We start from the raw sequence: 24,995 nt of genomic DNA on the forward strand, positions 1-24,995 counted from the left end.
TACCCCATTGATGTGATATGTACTATGAGCTCTTACTAGTATTTATTGCTGCTCTTACTAGTATGTATTTTCAGCTGTAGATGTGTATTTGATGTTCTGTTGATGCTTGTATGTTGTTCCTCAAATGTAAGTTGCTTTGGATAAAAGCGTCTACCAAATGAGTAAATGTAAATGTGACAAGATATCACAGCAAAGTAGGGATGGACCTAATGTTTCAAAATAAAAGCCCAAATACACAGGACCTTTCACTGCAGGATGTGACACCCAGCTTCTTGAGCTTTCTTGAACCTTACAATTCTCAAAAGTTTTAATACATAATAGGCAGAATTCAACTTTTACACCCCATTCATACTTATTAGACCATTCCAACCTTTTCCATGTCTTCATAATCCTTGGAAAAGTTTTTAAGTCATATCTTCAAAGACTTTCTTACATTGATTTAAATTTTCAAATCTTTCAGCTATAAATTCTTTCAAACCTTGAATGATTTACCTTTCAGTAGGTTTGACAGTGTAACAATATACAGTAGCTTCCAGCTTGTTATTGCATTTTTACATCAACAACTCTGCCTTCAATAACATTGTTCCAGCTCTGCTGCCTGACAAGTTCTCCCAGCTGAGCATGCCTGCAGTTGTATCACAATTCAATTCACAGTACTATTCAAATTTGTTCAAATCAGCAATTCAGTTTAGCGCAAGCCTTTCAAAAATCCTTTAAACATTGCACGTCTTTCAAACCTTTGTACTATTCAACTTGTTTCAAGACAGCAGTGCAGGTTAGCGTCAGATTTTCAACAAAACCTTCCTCATCTTTCATACATTTCTACTATTCAGCTTTTTTCAAGCAATTCAGTTTAGCACAAGCCCTTCAGCAGACAGCATTCACACCGCAATTTCTTCAGAAATTGCTTTTCTAGTTCAAAATAGCAGTGTGGGGGATTAATTAACATGATAGCAGCAATGGCTAACATTTAAGTTATATAGCTTCCATTATGTAACTAAGGACTCTAACCACTGGCTTATTACGTTTATTACAAGATACAACATAATCAGGTGACATCCAAATAAACGACTCGTAACAAACATTATGTAATAGGGTTAATTGATTTGCTTCAAATTGTTCGTTTGAGCTGTAAGTAAACATTAACATAATTAATAACTGATTCATAGTTAACTGTTAATGTTGGTCTCAACAAAATCTAACATTAGTGTTGCAAAATAACGTTACCACATTTATATATTAAAAAACATTTTAAACCTTGTGAAGTATAATGTCATTAACAGATATGTGAGTTATTTTAATATGTTCAGGTGACTTACCTTGACTGTGAGCTGGTAATGACCATAAAATGGTAACAACTAGTCCACAGGTTCCAACCTCCACCATACAGCATACACCATACAGAGTGTAGAAACTACTTCTTCTAACGCAGAGTACCATATAGCATTAGCTCCTTAGCCAAAGTTAACATGGTCAAGTCGAGCTAGGCGGGAGTGGCTTCAGCAACACGTCACCTCAGCTCCCGCCTCTTTGCCCATTTTTGATTATCCGGGAGTGACGCGCTGCCAAGATGGCGCTGGCCAGCTCCGCCAATTCGGGCTTCAAAACTGCTCTTCAGAAACCAACGGGTGACGTCACAGACACTATGTCCATTTTTATATACAGTCCGAAACATGACTGAAACATGACAATTATAATATTTTTTTGTACTATAGGTGTAAATTCTTTAAACCTTATCAGATGAACCCTCTTTGAGAGTGTAACAGTTATAAATGTATACAGGGTAATAAAGTATTTAAAAGTGTTCTGGATATTTTAATGAATCCTACAATATGTATGTTTCCCCTGGCAGACAGATGTATCATAATTAAACTATTAATGAAATGCTATTCCATAGAATATTAGAATGTACAAGTGAAACTGGATATGAATGTGGGGGTGGTGGTGATGGTGCAAGGGATAAGACAGAATTGCCAGCTCTTTGTCCCCACTGCAGCCAGAGATGACATATGAGACTCAAACACATACACTCCTTTACATGCACAATCTAAACACAGTACATGTGTAAGTGATCAGCTGGGCAAATGTGTGGTGATGGCGCAATGGATAAGATACATGCCTTTGGTGTGAGAGAACTGGGTTTAATTCCCCACTGTGACCCATCCACCATTGTGCCCCTGAGCAAGACACTTAACCCCTAGTTGCTCCAGAGGTGTGTGACCTCTGACATGTATAGCAATGGTAAGTTGCTTTGGATAAAAGCAATGAATAAATGTAATGCATTCAGAATCTGATTCAAGGGAGGCAACACAGACATCATTGCATTCCAACATCTTCCTTGTTGAGTTAGTCTCACAGTATTAAACTGTAAACTATTTGTACACCGCGAGAGATTTCTGGTGAAATATATTTAGACTGAATGGCTGTGACAAGGGAGCAGCAGCCTTGCAGCAAATTATGATGGAAACAGTGATTATAGAGTGGATATACATGCAGGAGCTATTTCAGGGCCTGCACTGCCATCAACACACACACACACACACACACACACACACACACACACACACACACAATTACTATCATTATTTTGAAGAGCATGTGTATTGGTAACAGCATCTCTAGCAAATTAACTCATACGTGACCCAGTTAATGCTTCTTATTGTGTTTCTGTGTATGTGTGTGAGTATTTTTACATGTAGTATTCTTTAAATGTACAAATCAAATGGTGCAATGCCGCAGTTTCCCTGAGTTTAAAATCCACTGAGTCAGTTTAATTCAGTCTGAACACTCTCATAAACCTGATGTTCAGATGAAGCCACCGTCCACGAGCTGCTCAGCAGCAAAAAGTAGACAGACTCAGTCAGAGAGCAGCTGGTGAACATAGCGCAGCATTTAGCAGCTCATGAGCCAAGAGCCAAAGAGACCAAGCACAGATCTTTCAGAGAGAGAATAATGGACTCACCTTCATCAGTCGACACAAACACGACTCCACATGAGCCATCATGTTGCTCTGCATAACTTTTAAAATTGTAAAGCACAACTTCAACAAAGGAGGGGTTTTTTTTCTTCAGATTTTGTGAATTAAATAATATATTCTGTCATCAGTTTTCTCTTCTGTGTTCTGACAGAGAAAAAAAAAGTTCTGCCAGGAACATTTACATAACATTTTTAGTAAAAAGAATTTTAACCTGTTTTCATCTTGATGTTTTAACACTCATTTCAGCTGAAGTGCAGCACTATTACATTTTCTAGGACTAAAATGTTTTCTTCCTTGTGAAGCACAGATTAAAATAAATTTCTAGCCAAAAACATGAGAACTGCACTTCAGCCTCTTGTGGCCAAAGTGAGTATAACAACAACAAACCTGCTGGCAAAACCTTTTTTTCCACCTGTTACAGATGAAAAAACAACTTACACTAAGAAAGATGATTCTGGAAAAAAACAACTTTTTTTTCCACCTTAAGTCATAAACACAGGAGAGAAAACTTTGGATCACCAGAATATTTTCTCACTTGCCTCTCAGGGCTTAAATAAAGATTATATAATCAAACAACAGGACCCAAGATTGATTGATCAAGATTCAGTTTAGACCAAGGTGTAAACAGGACACATAACATGCTGTGTGTGCATGAGTCAGGCTGGATTTTTAACTTTCTGTAACACTGGACAGTTGGTCCCCAACAATCACAATACATCTTTTTATTCTTAATTAAATTTCAATTCAATTCAATTCAGTTCATTTTTATTTATATAGCGCCAAACAATTATCTCACAGCACTTTTCATAAAAGAGCAGGTCTAGACCGTACTCTGTGATGATATTTACAGAAACCAAACAGTTCCCACCAAGAGCAGCACTAGGCGACAGAGGCAAGGAAAAACTTTAAGAGGCAGAAACCTCGAGCAGAACCATTGGGGCTCAGGGTGGGCGGCCATCTGCCTTGACCGGTTGGGGGTGAGAGAGAGAGAGCCATAAAGAGGGAAAGAGGGATGGGGGGCAGTCTACACAGTATTCACCCAGAGGTACAGACAGTAAAGGTTATGTTGGTACAGACTGAATGAAAAATGGTACAGATATTTATAGCAGTGTTTATGATAATAATCGTAATGTTAATAATAACAACTATAATATCCCTAATATCCCCAGACAGGTGCCCATCATACAGGGTTGGGGAGTAACGCATTACATGTACGTAATCAGTAAAATTAAAATGCTTTTCCAAATGACAAAATCTTAAATGTCATCAAGAATACCTACAAAACACATTTTTTGTTGTTGATTACTAAAAGTAATCAGGTTACATTACTTTTATTTTGTGGTACTTATTATGACTGTATTACTGTATTACTGATAGAAAATTTTAACAAGTAATTAGTAATTGTACCGGATTACATTTCTTAAGTAAACCCTGCCATCATACCATCTCACAAACAAGACTTGACATACTTGAGGCAGCATTTCCACATGAGGTGGTTTCATCAGAAGAAGAGGAGGAGACCTGGGGCAGACCAGAACATGCTACAGGGATAATATATCAGGCCTGGGAAGATGGAGATTTAGTTCTTTGAGTAAAACAATATATTCTCCTGCCATAGGGAGAAGTACAGCATGTGCTCTCTGAGTGCCCTCTAGTTGTTCTTTGGATAAATGGTCAGTCTTGTAAATTACCACCTATTTCCAGGAAAATCCTGAAATAGCAGCCTAAAAAAGCCTAAAATAACATACCCAAAATGAATCAGGAATAACTCCTCAACCAGTAGGCCTAGATGCACAATTCTCCTTTGATAGGTCAGAAGCTAAGGAATATGAATCCATATAATTATTTTTATTAAACCTATTTATTTTACGATTACAAAGTAAATGGAGATGCAATAATGGAAAATATGATATTTTCATCCTTGCCTGGTATAAAATCTATATTTCAAAGACAATATCACCATCAAAACCATCATCCAACTCATTATAATGCAACTGAATATCTTCTATTACACCTGGAATACAACTGTAACTATAAATTTAATGAAAAGAAACTAAAATACAACAGTTATTATACAATTTCCATAAAATATACCCAGCGAATGTCCATGATTTGGCCATATTTACTGTTTACATGTTGACTTTTACTGGGAGATGTCCATACAGCAATGTTACAAATAACATAAAGTACACACAACATTGAAATATTGATAAGTCAATATTGATCAGTATTCCTGTGATCAAAAGAAGTCCAATGCTTTACAGGCCGATAACTTGAAAACAGATCCCACAGTGATGAATGAGCATCAAACGCTTTGTCTCAAGCAGATCTTTCATTTAAGACATTCCGTGTCTGTGTAACGAGTTGGCCACCAGATGGCGATTCCAAAGCAACACTATTGCTCTGCTGCAGTCAAAGCCAGAAGGAATCTAGCAGAGCTCAGAGTGGTTTTGCCCAAAACAAAGATGGCAGCACAGAAGTGGATTTTACAAGCTTTTAAGCTATTTTTGGACTAACAGCGAAAACAGAAAAAGTAAGTTTTTAAGTATATTGGTGCGTTTGTTGTTATTGTTATCTGACTAATTAGTCTGTCAGATTGGCAATATGAGTGATATGAGTTACGCAGTTGGAGCTAAGCTTTGTTTAGAGTGTTCGGACCTGTGTGTACGATTAGATAAGAGATATCTGGATGGCAATAACTGCGGGAATGTTCAGTGTTCACAGAGCGCTATTTAGATGCTTGGTGTGTGATGTGTGTTTTGTTTGGATGAAAAAGGTTGGTTTGAGATTCTACCTGAGCCTCCAATGTTCATGGAGGTGTCCAACATGGATAGGGTGACATAATACTAGATTCGGATATGATATTAATCAAAAACATTTTTCAGCATCAGGGCTCAAGTGGTTTTAAGGCGTCACTTAAAGGGACACTTCTAACTGACTTTGCAAAGCTGCTGCTGTTTGTTTGTGAGCACAAGTCTGTTTCTGTTGCTGGGAGTTCCTATAGAAACCTGGATCAAGTGATTAGACCCCAATGGTATGTGTGTGCATGGCAGAGGCTTGTGTGGACATGTGAGCCAGACAAAGCGTGACTCGGGTGGAGGATGAGTTGCAGCCCTCCAGTTGTGTGCCTCATCCAGTCCTGTAGACCTCCTTCATGCCACCTCCTCTCTCTCGGGCCCCTCCCTTCACACCTGTGTTTAGCTAAGAGCTCCCTGTGACTAATGTTACCAACCATGAACCAGTGGTCATTAAAAACCAGGAAGTGTCCATAGTCTTCTTTGCTGGAATACATATGTTGACAACCTGTGTAACAAATTGCAGCAGAGGCTTTATTTTTTAAGGCGTCTAAGGTTGTATGGTGTGAGCAGTCAGGCCATGCAATCTTAAAGAGTGTCATCAGATATGGATTTATTGCATGGTTCAGCAACTTAACAGTTTTGATCAGGACATGTCGTTTAAGTCTCACATTAAGCAAATTTCAAGGAACGCCTTTTTTCACCTATGTAATATTGCGAAAATCAGGAATATCCTGTCTAAAAATGATGCAGAAAAACTAGTCCATGCATTTGTTACATCTAGGCTGGATTACTGCAATGCCCTATTATCAGGCTGCTCGAAAAAATCCATTAAGACGCTTCAGCTGATTCAGAATGCTGCAGCACGTGTCTGACAGGAACTAGAATAGAATTTAAAATCATTCTTCTTCCCTACAAAGATCTTAATGGTCAGGCACCATCTTATCTTAAAGAGCTCATAGTACCTTGCTACCCCACCAGAGCACTGCGCTCCCAGAATGCAGGGTTACTTGTGGTTCCTAGAGTCTACAAAAGTAGACTAGGAGCCAGAGCGTTCAGCTATCAAGCTCCTCTCCTGTGGAACCAGGTTCCAGTTTGGGTTCAGGAGGCAGACACCATCTCCACATTTAAGACTAGGCTTAAGACTTTCCTCTTTGATAAAGCTTATAGTTAGGGCTGGCTCAGGTGAGTCCTGAACCATCCCTTAGTTATGCTGCTGTAGACTGGAATGCCAGGGGATTTCCCATGATGCACTGAGCTCCTCTCTCCTCTACTTTCTCTCCCTCTGTATGCAACCTCATCCATTATTGCATGTTACTAACACAACTTCTCACCTTTCCGGTAGTCTTGTGCTTTCTCGTCCCTCTCCTCTCTCCTCCTATCACTTCCTGCAGGTGTTTCTGGCTCTGGAGCTGTGGAGTCTGGATCTGTGGCTGCGGGTCACCTGCTGCCCCCGTGTTCCTGCTCGACACCCTCTGCTGCAACGACTATTGTTACTAGTCCTATTGTTGTTATTGTTATTATAATCATTAACATTACGATTATTATCATCAACACTACTATAAATATCTGTACCATTTTTCATTTAGTCTATAGCAACATCACCTTTACTGTCTATACCTCTGTGTGTGTATACTGTGTAGGCTGCCTTCCATCCCTCTCTGTCTCTCTGCCCCCCCCTCTCTGTGTTCCTCTCTTGCCCTCTCTCTCTCCCTCTCTCTCTCTCTCTCTCTCTCTCTCTCCCTCTCTCTCGTTCACCCCAACCGGTTGAGGCAGATGGCCGCCCACCCTGAGCCATGGTTCTGCTCGAGGATTCTGCCTCTTAAAAGGAAGTTTATCCTTGCCACTGTCGCCTAGTGCTAGCTCTTGTGTGGGAATTGTTGGGCTTCTGTAAATAACATCATAGAGTATGGTCTAGACCTGCTCTTTTATGAAAAGCGCTGTGAGATAACTGTTGTTGTGATTTGGCGCTATATAAATAAAATTGAATTGAATTGAGACCCTAAACATTCCCTCTTCCCTGAATACGAAACCCTGCCATCAGGAAGAAGACTCCGTGTACCAAAAAGCAAATCCAATCGCCTAAAAATATCATGTGCCGGCCTCCATTAAACTGCTGAACAATGTGAAATAGAGTTGTGTGCAATAAATATGTGAGCACTTTAGCATATACATTTTACACAAACTTCAGTTCAATGGAGCAATGTGCAATAACCACACTAGCACTTTAATCCATGGAACTATGTCGTCGACAATCTACTTTTTCTTCTGTGATCAACATGTCAATGCTTCTCAGGTTCTTGTTGATGTGTCTTGTGATGTGTCATGTCTTTTGTGATGTTTTTTATGAAGCAACACTGCACTGTGTCCTTCTGTTACTATTTCATGTCATAAAATGCAGGTAGTGTATCTAGATCTTAGAGTTGTGCTTTGGGGGACTTATTAAGCACTACACTGACTCGCTGTTTTGGAGCCTTAGGAGGTATTTTTAGGCATGGCTTTCTGGAAGGGGATGCAGCTGGTTGGTTGGTCCAGACTTCAATATATCCACAACTATTAGATGGATTGACATAAAGTTGAAATGATTCTGAAGAATATGCACTACTAATGATTAGTATATTGGTTGCTGTTTTTGATGGACAGCTTCAGGCTCAGCACTGCTCATATTTCTGTGCAGACTTTGGATGTCTGCCATACAAACTATAGTGAAAATATTCCTCTTTCTTCACTCCACCCATTCTGCCTTCAACCTGGACTGCTGCTGGTAACTAAAGCAGACAGAGAGTCTGAGGAAGTAAAATACAGAGGCGAGGGCGGAGAGAAAAGAATGGAAGAGAGTGACAGGATGAAGGGTGAGTGCATGACTTGAGCATGCTAAATGAATGGCTGGGTGACGAGGCAGAGGAGAGGAGAGGAGAGGGAGGGAAGCAGAGAGGGAGATGGCGGGTAGACAGCAATGAAGAGGCGGAAGGAGGGGGTGATTGTTTCTGGAGCTTTGGAGGTTTCAAATTTCTTTTTCGATTCTCTGCTCACATGCAGACTGAATCTCCCTTTTTTTGTCCTCCCTCTTGTCTTCTCTCCAGACCATCGGGATTTTCTGCAGACCGGCCCATTCCAGCCGAGCCCCAACATGCTGTAGGCGGCTGCTACAAACAGGAAGACTGGAGCACAGAAACCAACAAAGAAGAGAAGAGAAGAAAGTGAAGGAAGGGATGGTGAAAGAAGGTAAGCACCGCTGCACATGTTCTTTATTTCAAATACTGAAAAAAGGGGGAGGGGGGGGGGGCAGGCAGAAAGATGGAGGCATCTCCAGTTTCTGCTCTCTTTGTGTTTCGATTCTTATGAGTGTGTGTATGCTGATTTATTTGTGTGTGTGAAACCTGCAAATGAAGCCAGACGGCTCTCCATGTCAACAACCCACATTTGTTTGCAGAGTTATGCAGAGAGGACAGTATATTCTGTGATATTTCTTCAGGTGAGGATAGTGTTAATCTGTAGTCCCCAGAGCAAATCATTCTGTACACAAGATATTGTGCACACAATATAATAATAATAATATACCATATTTCAGAACTTTTGCTGCTCTGTCAACTTCTAGCTCTTTTTGAGAATGTTTACAGCTAAACTACTATTATCTACCAAACCAATGCAGAATATTTCTGTTTTTATTGTTATGGCCTGGCTCAAGCCACCACAACAAAAATGGTAAACAAAAAGGGTTTGATTATTCGAATTAGATCACATTAATGGACCAAAGTAAATCTGCTCAACATGGGGTGTGGAAGTGTTGTAAGGTCACAACAAAAACATCAGTATAAAGTCAGAACCAATCCAAACAGGGTGTGCCTGTGGGAAGGAGCAGAGAGAGTGATTACACTGCAGGCAGGACTTAAGTACCAGAACACACAGAGACCCTCCGGTGATCCTGATCACAGTAATCAGCCATCAAACAGAGCCACAGGTTAGTATCACAAATATCAGCACTTTGTAAATGACCAGTCCAGTAAGAAATCCTGCCCCTAAGCTTGAGTGTGTGTGTGTGTGTGTGTGTGTGTGTCTGAGTGTGTGTGTTTTGATGTTTTTACTTTAAGAAGATAGAAACACGAAGGCTATATGAATATCTCTGTATTTCCCTTCATGCGTTGCTCAGTAGTGTGTGTCTTATACGCATTTGAACGTTTGAACGACAATCTTTGCGCCCACATGGTATGGTGGAGGAAGAAATCACAGAACAAATAAAATCAAAGTATCTCCAATATTTGTGCAGCTAGCTTGACATGATCCTATGCTTCACTTGTTGAGCCTCTGTGTTTGATGAAAAAGGAGGAACTGACTGCGTAGGTGGTAGCAGTGTAGGTAGCAGTTTGAGGGTCCTGGCTGTGGTTCTCTGCCTCCCTGGTAGGACTGGCAGCTGGCAGGCTGCAGGTTGGACAATCAGAGAGACCCAGGGGATGAAAGATTTTTTGTTTTCTCTTTGGAGGATTTTTTGGAAGATTTGTTAGCTTGATTACATATGTTGATATATTACATCAGTGAATAAATGTTTTAATAACACAGCTGTGTTAGTGTGTCAGTGACTTCCTCAATATAGTCCACCTCTAACACAACAGGCAGAGCATTATTATCCCCACAGAGCTTTGTCCTCAGGGACGTTATGTCCCCATACTGCTGGACGTATTGTACTTTCCCCCATCTCCGGAGGAATGTTGCTATGGTAACAGCTGTCTAAGGGGGCATGGTCAGCCTCACATCTCTTCTCTTCCTTTGGCAGCAAACATATTTCACCAGCAGGCTGTAACGTGTGGCAAGCTCCCCAGAGATCCCAAACCTTATGAACAGACAGCGTGACCATGCAGTAACAGAGGCACAATCCCTCACCAGTATCCCACCACAAACACTGACTGCTGAGTTTGATGAAAGCCAGAACCACCACCGATGCCAGAGATTAAACTCTGACCTCCACAGAGGTGGGCTATTGCTTTCCTTCACTGAACCACCCACATGACAGATCTTTTAAATAAATAACACACAGTCTTTGTCATCGATCACATGATTTACATCCAACATTCAGGGCCAGTGCAGGAAGTAGTGTGCCGTAATGAAGCAGTGCTGGTGCATCTGTGTTCCATCATAATCCAAACAAAACAGTCAACAATTAACATTTGCTTTTTAAAAAACTGCAACCAGGAGAATCATTCTTCAGAATCATCCAGAATCTAATCTGTCTGTTGACTGGGCTGCCAAAACGCATATCATATGTTTCTTTTCTGATCTGCCACCTGCGTGATTACATTAAAAGTTTAGGCAAAGCTCAGGAAGAGATAGTGGTCATGGTGAAAAGGTGGAGACAGGATATGAATCATTCTTCAGTCTTCAGTGTCAAAGTATGACAGTAGGTCGTTTTTCTCTTATGAGAAGTCTCCACACGTTACACATAATTTCACTGATATCTCTCAGCTGGGGTGCTTTAAAGAGCTAAGCAAAATGCACTTGAGTCTGGTTAAAATTGTCAGTTGTAGTGTCCTATGTGACTGTTTCAAAAGATTTGTTTTGCATGGCAACAATAAAATCATGAGAAAACACAAAGATAAAAAATTATTTTTGGGTGACGAAGAACAAAAACGACAATCTCAAGTCTGCTGCTTATCCACCACCCCATCCTGTTCTTCCTGTGTCCGCAGAAAATATGTATCCAGATCACACTGTGTAGATGCTCCCCAAAATGTTAAATAACACTATTATTCTGCAAAATACATTTACCTTCCTTTTCAACATGAACAATGTTGTGGTTTAATTTATTTATATAGCACCAATTCATAACAGAAGTTATCTCATTACACTTTTCATACAGAGCAGGTCTATAAGTTGGGAGGGGGTAAAGAGATCACAATGCAAATTCATCATAGAGATGTGGCAGCTGTGATTATATTAAAATTAATAAAAATTATAATAAAAATAATAATAAGACACTTGTTTGAGCCAGAATACAGTGCGGAGGAATTGCCGTATGCAGGAGGACGAGGCCGCCACAACTGAGAGGTCAGCACCGCCAGCCGGTTCAGGATGTGCCTTAAGATCATGGCCATAACATCTTACACATGTGGGCTCCTGCACAAGGCTAATTCATTTGCATTTACATTTATTTATTTAGCTGATGCTTTTATCCAAAGCGACTTACAATTGCTATACATGTCAACTAAGGGTTAATTGTCTTGCTCAGGGACACAATGGTGGGTGGGTCACAGTGGGCGATTGAACCTCTCTCTCACACCAAAGGCATGTATCTTATCCATTGCGCCATCACCACACATTTGCCCAGCTGATCACTTACACATGTTCTGTGTTTAGATTGTGCATGTAAAGGAGTGTATGTGTTTGAGTCTCATATGTCATCTCTAGCTGCAGTGGGGACAAAGAGCTGGCAATTCTGACATGGGGTGAGAAAGAACGAAAGAAAGAAAGAAGTGAGTGAGAGGGAGTGAGTGTCTGCTCTGTGGGGATTGTAATCCATATGTGTGGTCAGTGAGAACAGATCCTTCCTGCCGAGACATTGAGGTAGATTGTTTTTACCTTTCCCTTGTTGGAATTCCTCTCATTCTGGACTCATGGACCCTGGCCTCTAGTCAACTGTTTGGAGGAGGGGGGTGTAGTGATAGAGCAGTAGGAGTAAAATCTGAAAGTGAGTGGGTGGGAGCTGCAGTGAGAAAAGACATTTTAAGGGAAAAGACAAGAGGAAGAGGTAGGTCATCTTACATATTTCATATGTATAAGGGATTGACCCCCATGGTAGTCCACTGGATGGCCTTTATAAAACTCTGCACTGTTGTTTTCTATACAACACTGCAACACTGAACTTTCATGATTAAAATGTCCTCTATAGGCTTAGCAGATAAGACTAAGTTTATTATTATTGTTGTTTATATTATTATTGTGTATTTAATTCCATAGGCCTAAACCTGAAAAACATTTGAATGTGATTTAAGTGCCCCAGTTTGCTAATAAAGGTGTCCCAGTAGAACTTCAGGGATATCAATCTGTCCAGTTAGGAAGCAGAAGCGACTGTGAATCAGTGTCACCTGTTTTGGAGCAAATGAAAGTGACAACAGGTGCACTGGAGAGGCAACAGCAAGACAACCCCCCAAAACGGAATGGTTCTGTAGCTGGTGGCCACAGACAGTTGCTCTCTCCTTATCCTTCCTGACTAGGGATGGGGATTAAGATCCGGTTCCAAAAGGACCTGGTTCCAAAATTTCTCAAAACCTGAAAATCAATAAGGTTTGAGCTTATCGATACTGCTATCAAGACTTGCAGGTCCTATGATGTAACATGTCTCTAGCGTCAAATCTGATTTAATTTGAAATGCAATGGATAAGAAAATCATCGGGCTGCAGTCTCTGCCTGCTCTCTGTCGGCTCCTACACACACACACACACAGAGCGAGAGGCAGTGGAATTCGGTGAGGGTTAACTTAGCTCCAAACTACTGTAATGTTAGTTGATGACAGCTACGCTGGTTACTGTAAGTACTTGCAATAAAACCTTCGCAAGTAAAAAGACAATACTTTCTCAATACACCTTTCTGTAAGGTAATCATCTCTGTCCTCAGTATCTCATCCTGTATGTACAAGCACAGCTAACGCTAGCTTGGCGTTAGCCAAATGTTAAAAACAAGCTAAATAGAAAGCATCTGTCTGGAGCACAGACTGGTCTGTAGTCTTAAAAACTCAGCTGCTGGCTGAGACAAACCAGCCGCTCCTCCTTCTACCTGGTAACGTCACCTGCAGCCTGCGAGAGAGGAGGAGGGACTGATACAGGCTGATATTATTCTTTCTAAATGTCACTCACTACTTGTGATGTCAGATAAAGTTATTGAGTAACTTTGCTGTTGTAAACATTAATGTTGCTGCTCTAGAAACAACATTTAGCTGGATTTAAAATATTAAATTAAAAAGAACCAGGCAGTTAATATGTACACTTCAATATATGTTTATTTATTGCAAGTGATATGTCATCTCAATATATAATGTTATCGCACATTGAATATTTTCCGCATACCGTGCAGGTATAAGTTTCCGTTTTTTTACTTTGATTTTCAGTGTGATTTTGAAGAAGAAGCGATTGTCTTAAAAAGACATGTTTCACACATAGAAAAAACATGGAATTACTTTACAAGATGCTGACATGGTGGATATTTTACAAGGCGTTATGAGTTGTGTGTGTGTTTTTTTTGGCGACTTTATAAAGCCTACTACTGATGGAGAAAGTCAGGGGAGCAGACAGGGAGAGAGAGACAGAGAGAGGTAGCTAGCTAGTTAAATGCTAAAAACACTACAAGCACAACCTTCGCAGCTTCTAACACCAGACACTTTCAGACTGGGACTATTTTCCGGGAGTATTGTGCCAATATGCCAACTTGCAAGTTCATCTTTACACTTTTCTGCAGCTCTGAGCTGATGGCACTGCTGGACATCTTCGGATTGAGAAGTGAAGTAAGCATAATATGTCTTTCATCTGCTGCAGTAAGTTTCTTTGGTCGACCACTGCATCTGCGGTCCTCACTATTGCCTGTTTCTTTGTGCTTCTTCAGAAGAGCTTGGCAGCACATTTGGAAACCCCTGTCTGCCTTGAAACGTCTGCCTGGGAGAAACCTTGCTGATGCAGTATAACTACCTTGTGTCTTGTTGCTGTGCCCAGTTGTATTCCTCCTAGACAGCTTTCTCTTTCACTTAATGATGTGTTTTAAACTATGTATGTTTTAACCTACAGAAATGTTGGCAAGTCCCTCTCAACTTTGAGGAAAATTGTGACAGCCATTATGGCAGCCCATGAGAGTTGTTGTGACCTTATTGCTGAGCTTCTTAAAGGTGCTTGCAGTGTACCACAGAAGGCCAGCTGTTCCACCATGGTATTTGGAGGTGGTGCTGTCAGCCATGCAGAATGGGCCAATTTCCTGACATCATTTGGGCTGAAATGGTATTCTCTCACCATAAGGTCTGGACCGAGTCAGTCTATTTAGCAGCACCCTTTCCAAGCAGGGTTGAGTGGGCAGTCACTGTTGTACCCCATCACGCCTTTTAACAGTGTCTTCATTGGACATGTCTTCACAGAACAGCTCTTTGTATGTTACCTAATTGCCTTGTATCCAAGGCTAGGCTTTCTCATTGGTTTGTGTTTGCTATCAGGTGTATAAGAAGAGTCGGCCAATACCAGGGTGCATGCACATTGCACGTGGGGCTCTTCAACCTCATGGGCAAGGTGTCCCTTTTTCTGAAATTTGTATGGCAGCCTCTAGGTTGAACCCATAAACCTTTATCAGGTTCTACTGCATGAATGTGGCAGCCAGCACCCCATTCATCAATGATGAGTGAGTTAGTCAATCTACTGAACTGCTGTGAATTTAAACTAACAACTGCTGCAATTAGCTTCCATCATCCACAATTAACTACACACATTTCAGAGCAGAGTATTCCCTACTCTAAAACAAGGAGCTTTATATTTCAGAGGGATCAAGTAAAAAACACCGCAATCTACATATAACAAGGATATATCTGCTGCTAGCCATTATCTTAAATTGACACACAATGTGTAGCTGGTTGTCTCTCGTATGTTCAGCAGGAGAAGAGGGACATGCTTATTGTCTCCTGATACCAGTCCATCAGTGAAACACCTTTGGGGTCAACAAAGACACAGCATCTGTACTCACTGATTTACTGACGTGAGTCAGCTGTGATCAGTACCAGAGCAGTTCCTCGTAGCAGATGGGGAAAATTTCTGTAGCAAAAATTCTCATAGCAGATGGGGTGGTGATGGAGCAGTGGATAAGACACATGCCTTTGGTGTGAAAGACCTGGGTCAGAATCCACTGTGAGACACCAATGTGTCCCTGAGCAAGACACTTAACCCCTAGTTTCTCCAGAGGCGTGAGACCAGTTTGTGTAGGAGGCTGTGGCAGGTTCAGTTAAACTGATTACAACAGATGGACCTGATGGCAGTGTGATGCTGTTAGGACTGGATCCCAAAGAGTCTTCCATGATGTTCAACATGGTGTGTTGGTGTGTGTGTGTTTGTCGGTTAGCAAGGCAACAATTAACTGTCAAGTCTGGCATGACGACTCTTTCAGAGAAAATGCTGGAATTGAGGGTATTAAATTGAAGAAAGGGACGGATTTACTGTAAAAAAAGAATGTTGTGTGTGCCTGCTCTGTCCACCAAGGGACAGTGTGGCTCACATTTTCCATCACCTTGTGAAAACAGAAAGTAGGTTGCCGTTGCCAACTGGGCCAGACGTCTGCTGCCTGTGTTTGGCGCTCTGCTGCTGTGAAGTTATGAAATCAGGCCAGCAGTTAATTTATGAGATGCATCGGTTGTAGCTGCCAGGGCTGGAGAATATATGCATAATAGCATGGGGCAGCAGCACTCAAACCACCTGAACAGTTTGACATGTGGCTGGAAGGTGTGGAGGCTGATGCCTCCCTTATGACACACAGCAACTGGGCTCCTGCAGTGGTTCTGTCCGTTGCGAGAAGCTGCTATGTCAGAACAGATATGGCTTGTGTTCTTTCCACTTGCAACTATCTTTGTCCAAAGTGATTTATTTATTTAATTAATCTTCAGTCGTGTATTCTGTCTGTCAGCCCACATGTAAAGGCAACCTGTCATGTCTGAAGGAGGTCTGGACTTTTAGTTATCAAGTGCCTCAGAGTCTCTTCTCTACCCATTCACCTAGAAATGACCTTAATCTAACAAACTTAACATTTTGTTATTATTACCAAAGTAAATATGGCATGTCGGGAGGAGGTGGGATTTTTTTGGTTGGATACTTTCAAAATCTTGCTGTCTCTTGCTGGTTTCTCCAGCGTTGCCTACCCCAGCTTAAAGAAGAACTTTCTGTGACTTTGTAGATGACGTTTGCTAGAAAGGAGTTCACTGTCCTGCATGCTATCAGTTAATTGTCAGGAACAAGGCAAGATGTCTTCCACAGCACAAGGACCCTTTCAAGACTCAGGCTCAGGTTGATGACATGGAGCAGGACTCCACTTAGCTGGAGCACCCCGGGACGGACCACATCAGGGCCTGCAGCCTTGTTGGAGTGGAGTCTCCTCAGCAGTGAGGCACACAGAGGTTACAGGAAGGGGAGGGGAGAGGTCCCCAGACTGAATAGGGCAGTTAACCTGAGGCTCACAGAGTGCATCCCAGTCTGTCACCTCAAAACATCCCTGAAGTGTCTCATAGACCTCCTCTGACCATCTCCTCACTGTCCTGTCACAGACTGCCTTTTTATGGCGAGTGGATAGTGCCAAAGCAAGGATTACCAGGAGAAGGATAAGGAGCAGTCTACCCTGCCCTACACCACCAGACCATGTGGATTTTTGAATGGGAGTGATTGGGACTGCAGACAGGAGACTGGCGGCGACTTGGCGGCAAGTGCATGGAAAGAACGCCACAGCGTTGTATATTAGAATTTCTATATAAATATACGCCTACTAAATACATCTGAACTAGGTATGTCGCCTTAAAAACGCGTGACACACACGTCGTCACTAAGTATGTCGTCTTAAAACTGTGTTATATATTTTTGGCGATTTACACATTTTGGACTTTAACAAACTCCTCCAAGGGATTTAGTCACATCTACACCAAACTTTACATGTATAATTTCTGTGGCACAGAGAATTAGTCCAACCGACTTCTAAAGCCATTGACGATTAAAAGTTGAACAAGCGGTGAGTTTTTGTGAAATTGCGTGCCCGTGGTGTGGTGTCCAAAATAGATGATTCGCCATGAAAGAGGGAAGTTGTTGTAACTTCAGTGTACATGCTCACATCTGTACCAAACGTGCTTGATAACAGTTCAGTTGTAGTCGTAGTGCGAAGTGCTATGTAGCGCCACAAAGGGGACACAGGAAGTGATGATTAACACCTTTGTGAAGCGTTCGAAGCGCATGGCAAATTCACAGCCAGAGCTCCAGAATCTGCAACGCGGCCGCCTCACACCTCGACGCGCTACACGTGCCAGGGCCCGCCCAACGCTACTTGCAGCTTTCATTAAACTTAAATTCCAATCTTGGTATGCATGTTTCCACACCAGTGGAAGCTTCCTTTTAAAGCCTAGCAGTATCAGCAGTTAACAGTCCTGTTACATCCTTTCATAGTAAGCAGGCACAAATAGAAAACTAAAAACAATAATACAAACAGCATGATGGGTGCATTTGTTTATTGAGGATGTCTACAAATGTTGCATATAAAATGAAAACAGATACCACAAATACCACAATACAACAAAATAAGATAAAAAAACACAGAACTACACTATAAAGTACTATGAGCTCTTTAAGATAAGATGGTGCCTGACCATTAAGAGCTTCGTAGGTGAGAAGAAGGATTTTAAATTCTATTCTGGATTTTACAGGAAGCCAATGCAGAGAAGCTAAGACAGGAGAAATATGATCTTATATACTGGTCTGATACTGGTCTGATGTGGTGTAGATGTGAAAAAAGCTGTGAAATCTCCCTTTTCTCACAAATGGAATAAAGGTTTCAAGGTCAATAAGAAAAACACACGGCCGTAAAAATTAGTAAAATTCAATCTAATATTAGTGTATATATATTATATATATATATATATATATATATATATATATATATATATATATATATATATTACTATATTAGCAAGGTTGCTAGGACCAAGGCTTCCATTCTCCAAGAACTGTACTGTAAGCCCATATGGAAAAGATTTGTGGCGCCCCCTATAGCTCTGCCTATGGCTATCTACCAAGTTTTGTGATTATTGGACAAAGTCATTGATTTATGGCACAATTTGCGCCAGTCCCTGCCCTTGTCCAGCAATGCTGTCGCCCACTGGTCAGTTTTGCATACATTTTGGGGACATGTTTCAACAGACGTGAGACACAGAGAAGTGACAGAGAAACTTGAAGTAATGTGAGAGTTAAAGGACATGTCCTGATCAAAGATAACTCAGAGTATCCTCACAGTGGTTCTGGAGGCCAGGGCATCGCTTGGCCTCTAATATATCTTTAGATAATGCGTTTCAGAGGTGCTCGGGCCCGAGTACAGTAACTTCAGTTTTATCTGGGTACATGAAAGATGCCTGTTCCTGTGGGTTAGGGATCTCCTATGGACTGACGTGGATGGCTGAGCCCATATGGGGTTTCTGTCTGTCCTTTGTGAGAAAAAACCAAGAGAGGATTGAAAGATACTGATGCACAGATAATGAGAGAGAGAGAGAGAGAGAGAGAGAGAGAGAGAGAGAGAGAGAGAGACCCTGACAGAGATAGAGTGTTTATCTTCTACACTGAGTGGACGGAATTAGCTGAGTGTTGCAGTTCTCAGCCAGAAGGCAGCGAGTGGTGGTGGTGGGGGGGGGCAACCAGAGAGAGAGAGAGAGAGAGAGGCGTGCAGTCTTAAGGAGGGAGAAGAGGACAGCGGTGTGTATATCCCTCCTCTCCTCCATCGGTCCAGCTGCTCCCCACCTCTCCGCTCATCCCTCCATCTCCCCGACCCGTCTCCTGCTGCCGGTAGATGACGGATCCAGGGGAGGATGTTGAAGTTCCGTGTGGACAGGAGAGTCAGGTAGGTGGAGGGAGAAAGGAGGAAGTGACACGCAGGGCTGGAGTTAGGACAAGACGAGGAAGAGGAGGAGAGGAGTAGGGGAGGTTGATGGAAGAGTGGACTGCTGGGAGCTTGGAGGTCAGAGATGACTGCAATGCAGTGCCAGCAGGAAACACAGAGAAACCAAAAGTCCGCTGTGTACAGTGTGTGTGGTGGATGTGTGCTGTGATGTAAAGACTACAGTTAGTTGTTAGTGTGTGTGTGTGAGCCATGTGACAGTGTGGCGGTGTGTGTGTCCACAGTGGTGGGGTGCTAAATCAGGAGCAGAGAGATCCGCATTAATTCTTGACCTTGGGAAAAAAGCAAACTACTTAGCTCACAAGCTTCTTGCAGAGCCTTCAACCGCATCTCATGGCTCTCCTCAGCAGCTGGAGTTTGCTTAAGTTCTATACTGAACTACATCTGATGAGGAAACAGCTCTGGAACAAACTATTTGTTGAACACATTTTGTGTGCTCAGTAATCTTAACCTGCGACATCTTTACAGACCACAACGACAACATGAAAAGATAGATGAATATAGATGAATAAATTAGTGATTGGGAAAACTGAGCAGGGTAGCTCGCATTTACTGAGGCATTACATTCATCCAGAAATAATTGTCATCCTTTGAATGCAGCGTTGTATTTATTGTTAAAAACTGCATCCAGTGAATCTGCCCTGTTGCTGGTATGTCAAGCCTGACGCCTGTTTGACGTCTGACCAACGAGTCCTATTGACACTGTGAAGTTCTTCAAAATTTCTCTCTGAAACCAGCAGGTCCAGACAGAGAGCTGTGAATGAACACCGATTTTCCCGTTATCTAACAGGGTAGCAGGGAATGAATTTTGATAATCAAATTCTCTGGAATCTCCTTGCTAATCAAGTCCAGATCGGACCAGTCTCAGAATACAGGGTTGTTCCTTTATACGCTGGCAGGATGTAATATGTTATTTTAATTTGCGTGTGTGTGTTAAAAAAAAAAATTAAAAATTAAAAATTAAAATAAACTAGTGAGTAAAGTAAATGACACAGTAACGTGTGTGTGTTTATTATAATATATTAAAAAATTTAAATAAAATAAATAGATAAAACCGTAAACTTGTGTGTGTGTGTGTGTGTGTGTGTGTGTGTGTGTGTGTGTGTATTAATAGACAAAAAAATAAAAAAATAAAAAAGATTTATGAATTACTTAATTTAAAAAAATTAAGTAATTCATGTGTGTTTTTGTCTTAGTGTTTTATATTTAGGGCATGAGGTTAGAAAGTGCAGCTTTGTCTCTACCTGTCCTGTGTCACACTGGGAAGCAGAGTCTCTCCTCTTGTGGTAGCCAGCTCTGTCTGTGGTGACCCTTTTCTATGGCCAGGCTGTGTTCACTCAGTCTGTATGTTGTCAACATTTTTCTTAGTTTAGGACATTTTATTGTGTTCGGGTAGTTTGCCTGTGTGAATTCTCTTTTTAGGGTCAGATAACATTGTAATTTACTTTGTGTTTTGGTCGTTCCTTTCCAGTATTCAATATATTTTTCTTTTTGCTTGTTGGTAATTTGGTTTGGTCTGCTTGAGTTGGTGTTACTGTCCTGAGGCTGTTGGGTACTTGTTACTGCAGAGAGCCTCAGGACCAGCTGGATGAGGGGACTCTTCTCTGGTTTCAGCTCCTGGTATGTTAGGGCTTTGTGATGGGATGTCTGGGCGTTAACTCATTGAATTGATCTTTTATGTATTTTTAGTAAGAGGGGGTATTGGCCGAGTTCTGCTCTGCATAGGTTATTTGGTGTTTTTCTCTGCATCTGCAGGATGCTCTTACAGAACTCGCTGTGGAAAGATTCTATGATTGTTTTGTCCCATTTCTCAAATTCATTATTAAGTTTTGGCCCCCAAATTTCGCTATATAGAATTATTGGTTCTAGTCCAAATTGGAAAATTTTAATTTTAATGTTTCTTTTCATGTTGAGGTTGATGTAATGTTAAGGCCAAGGTAAGTGTAGTTTTTTGTATGTTGTAATTTAGTGGTGTCTAAATAGAAATTGTGTGAAACCTGATTTCTGTATTGTTTCTGAAAGATCATTATCTTAGTCTTTGCTGTGTTTACTGTCAGGGCCCAGGTCTTACAGGATCTCTGCTGCAAATCTTCTTTGGTAGGTGAAAGCAACACTGAGTCATCTGCATACAGCAGTCCTCTGATCTCTGTGTCGTTCAGGATGAGGCCAGGTGCTGTGGAACGCTCTAATTGGTTCGCTAATTCATTGATATATAGATTGAAGAGAATTGGACTGAGATTGCATCCCTGCCTTGTTTGTTTCCAATCTTTATGGCACATTCACTTTTTGTATACATGTTCTTAATCAAATCGTATGTTTTTCCTCCAGTGCCACTTTCAAGTAGCCTATAGAAAAGGCCCTCATGCCAGATGGAATCAAAGGCTTTTTGGAAGTCAACAAAACAGGCATATACCTTTCTTTTCTTAATGTTTATTTCTTGATCTATTAAAGTCTGGAGGGTAAATATATGGTCTGTTGTGCGGAAATTTGGTAAAAAACCAATTTGGCATTTATGCAGAATATTGATGTCATCAAGAAAGTTGACAAGTTGTTGATGATGATTAATGATGTTGCAGAATATCCAGGTTACTGTATACACATTCCTCTGTAGTTATTTGGATCATATTTATCTCCGGATTTATGAATTGGGGCTATTAAACCTTTGTTCAAGATGTCTGTCCAATCCGTCCAATCTGATTTTATGGTCTGAGTATTTGATCATTCGTTGAGGAGCCTTTTTTCCTTTCAGGGACTGGATGACTTCTGTTAATTCTTGTTCTGTTACAGGGTAATCCTAAGGGTTTTGGTTGTTTTTTTTATCACCGCCTCCAGAGTTTTCCATTTTGTGAATATCTTGTACTGATAATTTTTTGTAATATTACTGTATAATTCACTTAAGTGATTAATCCAAGAATTTCCCCAAAATTGAATTGATTTTGTCCACAGCAGAATTTACACCAGAATTATTCTGGGGAAATGTTTCAGTTAGAAATAAATGAGTTAGATCATGTATGTTTTGATTTTCCATTGCCAGTGCCATGCTGTCTGGGGTCCATCTGTATGAGTATGCGCTGTTAAACAGTTCATAGGCACTAGGGGCTCCAGAGTTAGACTGTGCCCTTTTCAGATAGATTGCGACTGTGAATGCTCTGAGAGACACTGGATCTAGACCTGTAATGAAATAATCTACCGTACTACTGCCAAGAGCGACCCAGATAGTCCCCTCGTAGCCTGCCGTTGACTATGTACAGACCCAGCGTACGGTAGAGCTGTAAAAGCTGCATACCGCTTGTATTAGTAAGCTTGTCAAACCTCTTTCTAGCAGGACATTCAGGGAGGGGGAAGCAGGTGCTTCCAGGTAAGTGCTTGTCTCCCTGGGTGTTCATAGTGTCAGCTCTTTCCCCTGTTCGAGCATTCAAGTCCCCACAGATTAATACATTTCCCATGGTTTTAGAATGGTTAACTTCCTCCTCAAGAATAGAGAAAATATCTGGGTTGTAGTAGGGGGATTCTGATGGAGGTATATAGATGGTAAGCATGTAGACATGTTGCTCAGCACAAAAAATCTTTTTGTTAATTTTCAACCATATATAATTTTCTTCTTTTTTAATAACTGTGATGGACTGACTCAGTTCTGATTTACACCATATAATCATGCCTCCTTAATCTCTGCCTTGGGTTATTGTGGCATTTTTTGTTGATGGTATAATAATCTCAGTGTAGCCGTGAGGATGACCAGTGGAAACATCTTCTCTGCACCATGTCTCCTGTAAAATTATGATGTCAGAGTCTTCTAACTCTCTATTAAAATCTGAGTTTCTGCTCTTCAAACCAAAAGCTGATGATCTCAGACCTTGAATGTTCCAACATGCTATTGTAAACGATTTCATCTCCAAGTGTAATCCGTTCAAAAATTAGACACCTTAAAAAACAAATAATAATAATAATAATAATAAACTAGATATTAAAAAATAATAATAGTAAAAAAACTTTCAAAAAAGTGTAAAAAAAAAAGAGGAAAAGAGTATTGTAACTAAATGAATAAAATATTAAACTTTGAGTGACATTTTAGAGTGTATCATGTGTGAGATACTGTTAAGAATTGTCCTTGTATTACTATTCATTTAAAATGATATACAACACGCCAGGGGGGCCGCCAGGAATTTTGGGCCCCATGACAAAAAATTCAAATTGGACCCCCTCTGCACAGCTGTTGTCACTACTTCTTTAGGACTTAACTGTCCCATCAAAAGCTTTACATAACTCTAATTAAAGGCTTGCAAGTATCTGGCTCCTTGTAGTTCAATATTAGTACTAGCACAATATTTACTGCTGGTGATTTGTACATGCAAGTCTGCATACAGGATGCAGTCCACTATTTGCTTCTCAAATAAATTGCCCTTCATGATGGGAATAATAGAGTCTGTATCTATAGATGTCATTTAACAGCCATAATTCAATCTAAATGAACGTATCAAACTGGATTATTTTAATATTGTCTATAATTTACATGCAGGCTGAGGTAAGCCGCTGTCCAGCATTCAATACAGACAGGAAGGTGTTTTTTAATTTTATTTATTTCATAATGATCATTATGTGAGAAAATAATTTGTGTTTGAATTTCTGTCATTAAGAAATATTTAATTGTCTTTTTTTGTTATGGTAATAAGAGCAAGAGAGACAGAGAAGAAGTCTCCACAGAGTCCCTGGAATGATGCTAACTCATTAACACAGTGTTGCTCACCTTCTTCACTGGGACAGGGAGGGCTACAGTTATGGGGAGACTGGGGGGAAAAGGGGCAGGGACAATGATTTAATATGAATATCTTGCTAAACGTTTTCCTGCACTGATTAAATGTTGATGAAATGTAGGCTAACACTAGTTTGTAGTTAGCTAGCTTATTTCACTGTGGACATAACACCACTCACAGACTAAAGGCTGCCCACCTTTCTTGGTGAAAAACTGGGTTAACAGATTGACATCCTGTCCTTTGTCTTTCCTTTCTGCCGCACTGCATCTAATGCTGCGTTCCATTTCCCTCGGAAGTCGGAGGTTGGAGCTGGGAATGACGTCACACCCGAGTTGACGGCGTTCCAGTTAACAAGTCAGAAAGCCTCGCTCGGCCAGCTGTTTCTTTATAACTAGCCAGGTTAGCTATTGATACGACGTTTGATTAAAAAAACGTATTGTGCGATATTTACCCACACTAAACACTGTAGCAACACGTCCACAGACAGCTGTTGGACAGCACTTTGTGTACGAACATTTATATGAGTCACAAGTACACAGAAGTGCTAATAAATAGTATAAACTACAGCTTTTAACTATTGATACCCCGACATCCATCTCGACAGGATCACGAAGTCAGGGTAGTGCGGTTCTCCCGACTTCCCGAGTCGGAAATCCGACTTCAGGGGGCGTTCCAATTGAAAATTATGACAATTGCTCACAACCTTCTGTCCTTTTCATTACAGTTTCTGGCGCTGTCCAGACTCAGGTTGCATTTAAAGAGATCTTGGACTACATATGAAAGTGGCCCAAATCTGAATTCCATGTGACTTGGCCTGTTTACACT

General features: G+C 41.0%; 1 protein-coding gene across 1 annotated transcript in view; it reads left to right on the top strand.

Annotated features, from left to right (window-relative positions):
* Positions 1-8,895: 8,895 nt before the first annotated feature.
* plekha6 (pleckstrin homology domain containing, family A member 6) overlaps positions 8,896-24,995 on the top strand; it is a 117,729-nt gene continuing 101,629 nt past the window's right edge. Inside the window, exon 1 of the mRNA XM_046075724.1 lies at positions 8,896-8,997. The gene's annotated coding sequence lies outside the window, so the exon portion shown is untranslated. The remainder of the gene's footprint in view (positions 8,998-24,995) is intronic.

Source organism: Micropterus dolomieu, linkage group LG18 (genome assembly GCF_021292245.1).
Source record: "Micropterus dolomieu isolate WLL.071019.BEF.003 ecotype Adirondacks linkage group LG18, ASM2129224v1, whole genome shotgun sequence".
Classification (NCBI taxonomy): Eukaryota; Metazoa; Chordata; class Actinopteri; order Centrarchiformes; family Centrarchidae; genus Micropterus; species Micropterus dolomieu.